Source organism: Amia ocellicauda, unplaced genomic scaffold (genome assembly GCF_036373705.1).
Source record: "Amia ocellicauda isolate fAmiCal2 unplaced genomic scaffold, fAmiCal2.hap1 HAP1_SCAFFOLD_271, whole genome shotgun sequence".
Lineage (NCBI taxonomy): Eukaryota > Metazoa > Chordata > Actinopteri > Amiiformes > Amiidae > Amia > Amia ocellicauda.
Window position 1 is genome coordinate 1 of NW_027102835.1, and position 9,195 is coordinate 9,195.

General features: G+C 41.7%; 2 non-coding genes across 2 annotated transcripts; both read right to left on the minus strand.

Annotated features, from left to right (window-relative positions):
- Positions 1 to 6,206: 6,206 nt before the first annotated feature.
- trnak-uuu (transfer RNA lysine (anticodon UUU)) lies at positions 6,207 to 6,279 on the minus strand. The gene has a single exon. It is a non-coding gene; the product is annotated as a tRNA-Lys (tRNA).
- Positions 6,280 to 6,514: 235 nt separating this feature from the next.
- trnay-gua (transfer RNA tyrosine (anticodon GUA)) lies at positions 6,515 to 6,603 on the minus strand. The gene is given in 2 exon segments: positions 6,515 to 6,550; positions 6,567 to 6,603. It is a non-coding gene; the product is annotated as a tRNA-Tyr (tRNA).
- Positions 6,604 to 9,195: the final 2,592 nt, after the last annotated feature.

The window sequence follows — 9,195 nt, forward strand, 5'->3', positions numbered from 1 at the left end:
GTGAGGACTACCCAATTGTGTCGTGAGATTTTTATCCCCTGAAAAATATTATGTCATTTTGTTTGGTCAACTTCATAAATCTTGTATCAAATCAAACTTATTCAAATGTGTGAAAATATTACATTTATACATCACCTGTAGAAAGCGTTTCATAACTGAATTGTTGTGTTTGCCGGACTGAACGCACACCTACACTGAGTTGCAGTGCTATCAGTTGTATCGTAAGGTACACTTATAAATTTCAATTTAAGAAGTGAATTTATAGTATCACCTTATCACGAATCCTGGAATCTTGTAGAACTCAATTTCTGTAATAATTGGACACAGACACCAATTCCAAAGATATAAATTGTTAAATTTATTCAAAAACAAAGACTAAATGTAGCACTACACTAATTATACAAAAGGGAAAAGCTAATTAAAATTCAACTCTAGATCAACAAATCAAAGACAAATCACTTCCGTGACCAAATCAAAGACCATGGGATCGCATATGATAGCACACAAATCGTTTAACAAAAAAGGTTATAAACACATTAACTACAATACCGGTTAGTAAGACGAAGGTGAGTCTCTCGTTAGTATTGTTAGTCAGACATTAAATAACTACGCAGGTTAGTATTTATGTCAGGTAACTTCTCGTTATATATATATCAGTCTCATTTACGTTTAGGTGCCGAGAAAGATCCTATCGTTACTTGTTACCACAATTTCCCTTAACTGATTATTATTCAATGATCAAGGATAGGCAGGGCCACCAATAATCTAACGTCTATTGACTTGTGTCAATTTCAGACTAAACAGTTAAACAGGAATGAGAAGATATTTCTCGGGGTTGACAGATTTTATTTCTAAAATTATCAACAAAACAGTTTAATGCAACACACATTTATATTTAAGAAAACTAAATGATATTACACATTCTAGAGTTTTGAATCACAGAATAACATTTCTAATTGATTTCTCAAATGTCATGAATCATGAACTCCAAACTGTTAAACTTATCTGAACTTCGTCGCAGAGAGGCCTCTCTGTCTTCGGGCTCAGATCACAGCACACGGCACATGGTCCGTGTGGTTTGGAACAAAGGCAGTGCGGTTCGGCTTTGTCCAAGAACTTCCACTCAGTCGAAGCACCTGGAAGTTGGGGTTTCGCGAAATTAGAGTCTTTTCCTAACAGATTTTCCACTGGTTTGAAGGCTCCAAGGTTGTGCACAAAATCTTCTTTGTAAGCAGGGTTCCACCGTAGTTACTTGAAGACAAAGTCTTTGAGGAAAGCAGGGCCCTGTTCGTTCCAAGGGTCAAGTTTCTTAAGACTCAAATAGCTATTTAAATGACTGAACACTTTCATATACATTCGACTTACTCAATTGTCCAGCTGTAAAACTCCACTGATCAGGTGGGCACAGGCGGGCATGCGCAGTCTGTAAAGTTCTTTATTTAATAAAGTCCTTTAAAAGAATTCTTCGTACGGCTCAATCTCCTTCTCCCAGTTTAACTCTTCTGTTGCCGGCAAAGACTTGGTTGGTTTCTGGTTCCGGTTCGGGCAACAGAGCTACAGGTTGAGCTGTGGCAGCGAGTTACTGGTTCAGGTGAGAGAGAAAGAGAGAGAGAGAGATAGAGAGAGAGAGAGAGAGAGAGAGAGAGACTGTGCACTGTTCCTTATAGTCTGTCAGATCAATAGGTGATTGGTTCTTGAGTTCTTGAGATTGGATTTCGGTTTCAGCCCCCAGTGTCCTAATGGAGGGGGGCTTGATTTATGACTGATGTCAATCCATGCCATCTTTTGGAAATGCCGGTTGGCCCGGGTTCGTAGCTCTATGTCGGGATTTCGGCTCTCGTCCACTTCAAAGAGTTTTTATCACCTACAGGCCCCTTTCTCCAGACATCTCATAGCAGGATTCAACCTATTTGGCCTCTTCTCGGTGCCATCCTCCCCAAAACTGTCACTTTGATGCAAACCAGTTCCAAGCTGATGAGCAAAGGAAATCTGATAACTTTGGGGGTGGAGAGGTCTTCTTTAGATCAGTGCTTCAGCTCAGAGCCCAAATGCTCTTATCAAAATACACCCAACATAACGCTACACAGTGGAACTGCAAGGCAATTGATTAAAGGGACATGTGGTAAATTCCTTTTCATCTTTATACTGTTGTTGGATGTCTCCTGTTCCTCTAAGTCTCATTTGGCCTTGGTTTTCCCCCTCTGTGTTGAATAATCGGGCTCTAAATAGCCCCGGCGTTTCTCCTGCAGTTCTTCGTTCTTTCCACTGCTAGCGCTGCCTTTGTGCAGCTTGTTATAGGATATTGTGAACTGAACCTATTTTGCTGTGAATTTATATTTACTGCGAATAGTTTATTGTGGCTGGTCTTGGTCTGTCTGCACTAAATAAATGATTTGTATCAAGGGATTATTTAGTTTGTCTGTGTACTTTTTTACCTAACCACTAAGGGCCACTCCTTGCACTTCACACATTTGCCCTTTTAATTACTCCCTTACTGACATTCTTTAACATGCAATGTGCGTGTGATAATAGTTTTAGCAGCCTGTTGCCATTCAGGTGAGACAATACCTAGTAAATCCGTTTTTTTTTTTTTCATGTTGGTGCGCCGCGAAGGTTTTTGGTCTCAGCAAAGTGTGCCGTGGCATTACAACGCTTGGGAACCACTGGCTTGGCTTGTTGGGCATCCAGGTATGCACTGAGATTACGATCGGCACGATGATTGTCGTTCTCAGGAGAATTGTGTTTCTTTGCTGATCATGTTCTCTGTCGCTTTTTACAAAGTTCTTACAAGTGGCACATTGGGGATGAGGAGCAGAGCATGCTGACACGCATAGCTGTGGACTTCTGCATGGCATGGGGCCACAGGTCATTCCAAGTATTTCAAGACGCCTGCAAATGTGTGGACACGTTGTGTTGGCCCAACCCTCACAGATTGTGCCAAGTCAAGTAGAGATGCATGTTGTGCTGTTCTAAAGTGACACGTCGTCAACGGCAAAAACATCTCTCAGAGTTCCTGGCTTGACTTGCCTCTGGAAGACAACACTTGCCCAGGCTGGATATTTGCCGAAAGAAGCAAAGAGGACTAGACACCTTGCCTAGACGCAACTGCATATTTCATTGTCACCTGGAAGGCCATCCAGGCTTTTCACCACCATGGCCCTCGGTCAACAAGGCGCCCGAACAGGGACTCGAACCCTGGACCCTCAGATTAAAAGTCTGATGCTCTAACACACAAATCGTTAAACAAAAAAGGTTATAAACACATTAACTACAATACCGGTTAGTAAGACGAAGGTGAGTCTCTCGTTAGTATTGTTAGTCAGACATTAAATAACTACGCAGGTTAGTATTTATGTCAGGTAACTTCTCGTTATATATATATCAGTCTCATTTACGTTTAGGTGCCGAGAAAGATCCTATCGTTACTTGTTACCACAATTTCCCTTAACTGATTATTATTCAATGATCAAGGATAGGCAGGGCCATCAATAATCTAACGTCTATTGACTTGTGTCAATTTCAGACTAAACAGTTAAACAGGAATGAGAAGATATTTCTCAGGGTTGACAGATTTTATTTCTAAAATTATCAACAAAACAGTTTAATGCAACACACATTTATATTTAAGAAAACTAAATGATATTACACATTCTAGAGTTTTGAATCACAGAATAACATTTCGAATTGATTTCTCAAATGTCATGAATCATGAACTCCAAACTGTTAAACTTATCTGAACTTCGTCGCAGAGAGGCCTCTCTGTCTTCGGGCTCAGATCACAGCACACGGCACATGGTCCGTGTGGTTTGGAACAAAGGCAGTGCGGTTCGGCTTTGTCCAAGAACTTCCACTCAGTCGATGCACCTGGAAATTGGGGTTTCGCGAAATTAGAGTCTTTTCCAAACAGATTTTCCACTGGTTTGAAGGCTCCAAGGTTGTGCACAAAATCTTCTTTGTAAGCAGGGTTCCACCGTAGTTACTTGAAGACAAAGTCTTTGAGGAAAGCAGGGCCCTGTTCGTTCCAAGGGTCAAGTTTCTTAAGACTCAAATAGCTATTTAAATGACTGAACACTTTCATATACATTCGACTTACTCAATTGTCCAGCTGTAAAACTCCACTGATCAGGTGGGCACAGGCGGGCATGCGCAGTCTGTAAAGTTCTTTATTTAATAAAGTCCTTTAAAAGAATTCTTCGTACGGCTCAATCTCCTTCTCCCAGTTTAACTCTTCTGTTGCCGGCAAAGACTTGGTTGGTTTCTGGTTCCGGTTCGGGCAACAGAGCTACAGGTTGAGCTGTGGCAGCGAGTTACTGGTTCAGGTGAGAGAGAAAGAGAGAGAGAGAGAAAGAGAGAGAGAGAGAGAGAGAGAGACTGTGCACTGTTCCTTATAGTCTGTCAGATCAATAGGTGATTGGTTCTTGAGTTCTTGAGATTGGATTTCGGTTTCAGCCCCCAGTGTCCTAATGGAGGGGGGCTTGATTTATGACTGATGTCAATCCATGCCATCTTTTGGAAATGCCGGTTGGCCCGGGTTCGTAGCACTATGTCGGGATTTCGGCTCTCGTCCACTTCAAAGAGTTTTTATCACCTACAGGCCCCTTTCTCCAGACATCTCATAGCAGGATTCAACCTATTTGGCCTCTTCTCGGTGCCATCCTCCCCAAAACTGTCACTTTGATGCAAACCAGTTCCAAGCTGATGAGCAAAGGAAATCTGATAACTTTGGGGGTGGAGAGGTCTTCTTTAGATCAGTGCTTCAGCTCAGAGCCCAAATGCTCTTATCAAAATACACCCAACATAACGCTACACAGTGGAACTGCAAGGCAATTGATTAAAGGGACATGTGGTGAATTCCTTTTTATCTTTATACTGTTGTTGGATGTCTCCTGTTCCTCTAAGTCTCATTTGGCCTTGGTTTTCCCCCTCTGTGTTGAATAATCGGGCTCTAAATAGCACCGGCGTTTCTCCTGCAGTTCTTCGTTCTTTCCACTGCTAGCGCTGCCTTTGTGAAGGCAGATGGTGCTTGTGAGAAGTCAACAGCATGTCCACCGAAAAGGGTGTCTGACTCCTGGTTTTGGATCCGGAAGGGTTGATAACAGACCGAAACGGTTACAATATGATACTGCTTAGATTAACTGTGGATATGTATAGTGATCGTGCTCGGCTCAGGTGTGCGTTCAGTCTGCACACAAAACATTTCGGTCGCGAAACGTCTAATCAAATCGAATAAAATGGCGGGGATAGCATGTTTGATCCGTGTGCTATTGTTTTTCAACAATTGTAATGCCCTTTGTAACGTTTAACTACTTCGTTAAATACAGCTTGTTATAGGATATTGTGAACTGAACCTATTTTGCTGTGAATTTATATTTACTGCGAATAGTTTATTGTGGCTGGTCTTGGTCTGTCTGCACTAAATAAATGATTTGTATCAAGGGATTATTTAGTTTGTCTGTGTACTTTTTTACCTAACCACTAAGGGCCACTCCTTGCACTTCACACATTTGCCCTTTAAATTACTCCCTTACTGACATACTTTAACATGCAATGTGCGTGTGATAATAGTTTTAGCAGCCTGTTGCCATTCAGGTGAGACAATACCTAGTAAATCCGTTTTTTTTTTTTTCATGTTGGTGCGCCGCGAAGGTTTTTGGTCTCAGCAAAGTGTGCCGTGGCATTACAACGCTTGGGAACCACTGGCTTGGCTTGTTGGGCATCCAGGTATGCACTGAGATTACGATCGGCACGATGATTGTCGTTCTCAGGAGAATTGTGTTTCTTTGCTGATCATGTTCTCTGTCGCTTTTTACAAAGTTCTTACAAGTGGCACATTGGGGATGAGGAGCAGAGCATGCTGACACGCATAGCTGTGGACTTCTGCATGGCATGGGGCCACAGGTCATTCCAAGTATTTCAAGACGCCTGCAAATGTGTGGACACGTTGTGTTGGCCCAACCCTCACAGATTGTGCCAAGTCAAGTAGAGATGCATGTTGTGCTGTTCTAAAGTGACACGTCGTCAACGGCAAAAACATCTCTCAGAGTTCCTGGCTTGACTTGCCTCTGGAAGACAACACTTGCCCAGGCTGGATATTTGCCGAAAGAAGCAAAGAGGACTAGACACCTTGCCTAGACGCAACTGCATATTTCATTGTCACCTGGAAGGCCATCCAGGCTTTTCACCATCATGGCCCTCGGTCAACAAGGCGCCCGAACAGGGACTCGAACCCTGGACCCTCAGATTAAAAGTCTGATGCTCTACCGGCTGAGCTACCCGGGCTTCAGTGAAGTGCTTCACAATGTGTTGGCTTCATGATTGTTCCAGACCGCTTTCTGGCCGGTTTAGAAAACTGGGCTCAGGGTGAAAAGGGTCACATGCATATGAGATGTTTGGGCAATGCGAGTTCTCCACAGCAAATCCGAATTTCCGGTGTTTTCTCCTTGTCCTCATGCAATTCCAATGGCTTGACATTTGGGAGCTCGTCCAAAACCGATGTCAAACCATAATCACGCCTTCCTTCGAGCCGGAATTGAACCAGCGACCTAAGGATGCCCGCTGCCTGAAACCTACAGTCCTCCGCTCTACCAACTGAGCTATCGAAGGGAAGCTTCTCACCGTCTTCCCCTGGCAGTCTCAGTGGCCGTGCAAAGCCAAGAAGCACCGTGGCTTGGCTCAGTGGTTTTCAACCCGTGTGCCGTGAGGACTACCCAATTGTGTCGTGAGATTTTTATCCCCTGAAAAATATTATGTCATTTTGTTTGGTCAACTTCATAAATCTTGTATCAAATCAAACTTATTCAAATGTGTGAAAATATTACATTTATACATCACCTGTAGAAAGCGTTTCATAACTGAAATGTTGTGTTTGCCGGACTGAACGCACACCTACACTGAGTTGCAGTGCTATCAGTTGTATCGTAAGGTACACTTATAAATTTCAATTTAAGAAGTGAATTTATAGTATCACCTTATCACGAATCCTGGAATCTTGTAGAACTCAATTTCTGTAATAATTGGACACAGACACCAATTCCAAAGATATAAATTGTTAAATTTATTCAAAAACAAAGACTAAATGTAGCACTACACTAATTATACAAAAGGGAAAAGCTAATCAAAATTCAACTCTAGATCAACAAATCAAAGACAAATCACTTCCGTGACCAAATCAAAGACCATGGGATCGCATATGATAACACACAAATCGTTAAACAAAAAAGGTTATAAACACATTAACTACAATACCGGTTAGTAAGACGAAGGTGAGTCTCTCGTTAGTATTGTTAGTCAGACATTAAATAACTACGCAGGTTAGTATTTATGTCAGGTAACTTCTCGTTATATATATATCAGTCTCATTTACGTTTAGGTGCCGAGAAAGATCCTATCATTACTTGTTACCACAATTTCCCTTAACTGATTATTATTCAATGATCAAGGATAGGCAGGGCCACCAATAATCTAACGTCTATTGACTTGTGTCAATTTCAGACTAAACAGTTAAACAGGAATGAGAAGATATTTCTCGGCGTTGACAGATTTTATTTCTAAAATTATCAACAAAACAGTTGAATGCAACACACATTTATATTTAAGAAAACTAAATGATATTACACATTCTAGAGTTATGAATCACAGATTAACATTTCTAATTGATTTCTTAAATGTCATGAATCACAAACTCCAAACTGTTAAACTTATCTGAACTTCGTCGCAGAGAGGCCTCTCTGGCTTCGGGCTCAGATAACAGCACACGGCACGAGGTCCGTGTGGTTGGAACAAAGGCAGTCCGGTTCAGCTTTGTCCAAGAACTTCCACTCAGTCGATGCACCTGGAAGTTGGGGTTTCGCGAATGTAGAGTCTTTTCCAAACAGATTTTCCATTGGTTTGAAGGCTCCAAGGTTGTGCACAAAATCTTCTTTGTAAGCAGGGTTCCACCGTAGTTACTTGAAGACAAAGTCTTTGAGGAAAGCAGGGCCCTGTTTGTTCCAAGGGTCAAGTTTCTTAAGACTCAAATAGCTATTTAAATGACTGGCACTTTCGTATTCAGTCGACTTAGTCAATTGCCCAGCTGTAAAACTCCACTGATCAGGTGGGTCTGTAAAGTTCTTTATTTAATAAGTCCTTTAAAAGAATTCTTCGTACGGCTCAATCTCCTTCTCCCAGTTTAATTCTTCTGTTGCCGGCAAAGACTTTGTTGGTTTCTGGTTCCGGTTCTGGCAACAGAGCTACAGGTTGCGAGTTTCTGGTTCAGGTGAGAGAGAGAGTAAGAGAGAGAGACCGTGCGCTGTTCTTTATAGTCTGTCAGATCAATAGGTGATTGGTTCTTGATTTTTTTAGATTGGATTTCGGTTTCAGCCCCCAGTGTCCTATTGGAGGGGGGCTTGATTTATGACTGATGTCAATCCATGCCATCTTTTGGAAATGCCGGTTGGCCCGGGTTCGTAGCTCTATGTCGGGATTTCGGCTCTCGTCCACTTCAAAGAGTTTTTATTACCTACAGGCCCCTTTCTCCTATCTCATAGCAGGATTCCAAACTATTTGGCCTATTCTCGGTGCCATCCTCCCCAAAACTGTCACTTTGATGTAAACCAGTTCCAAGCTGATGAGTTAAGGAAATCTGATAACTTTTGGTGGGGGGAGAGGTCTTCTTTAGATCAGTGCTTCAGCTCAGAGCTAAAATGCTCTTATCAAAATACACCCAACATAACACTACAATAATATATGGTTTGCTAAGTTGTAAATAATGGCTAAAATGCATTTACTGTGCATTCGGTTAATCATTAATTACTAGGTTTATGTTTATTTATTGCATGAATGTGGATCCTTCAAATGTTTAATAAATAATGACTAATATGTAAAGTTAAAAATTAATTACGAGTGTGTTTGTGCTTAACTAATGCATACTTCTGGCCCCTTAAAATAAAGTGTTATCAGATCTCCTTTGAGATATGACTCCCTCCCCTTCAGGTTCTGCAACGTTGAATAAATAAACTTAGATAGCCGCGACTGTTTCCCAAAAATGTATTGTTTCAAATATGCCGTTTAACAGCATTTGTTAGGGGTGTAACGTTACGGTACACAAAACTGACAGTTCGGTACGTACCTCGGTTTTGAAGTCTCGGTTCGTTATGGGTTCGGTACAGCGGGGGGGGGAACTAAACATTAATTCCTTTGTGCATGTTTCTAAGCTAT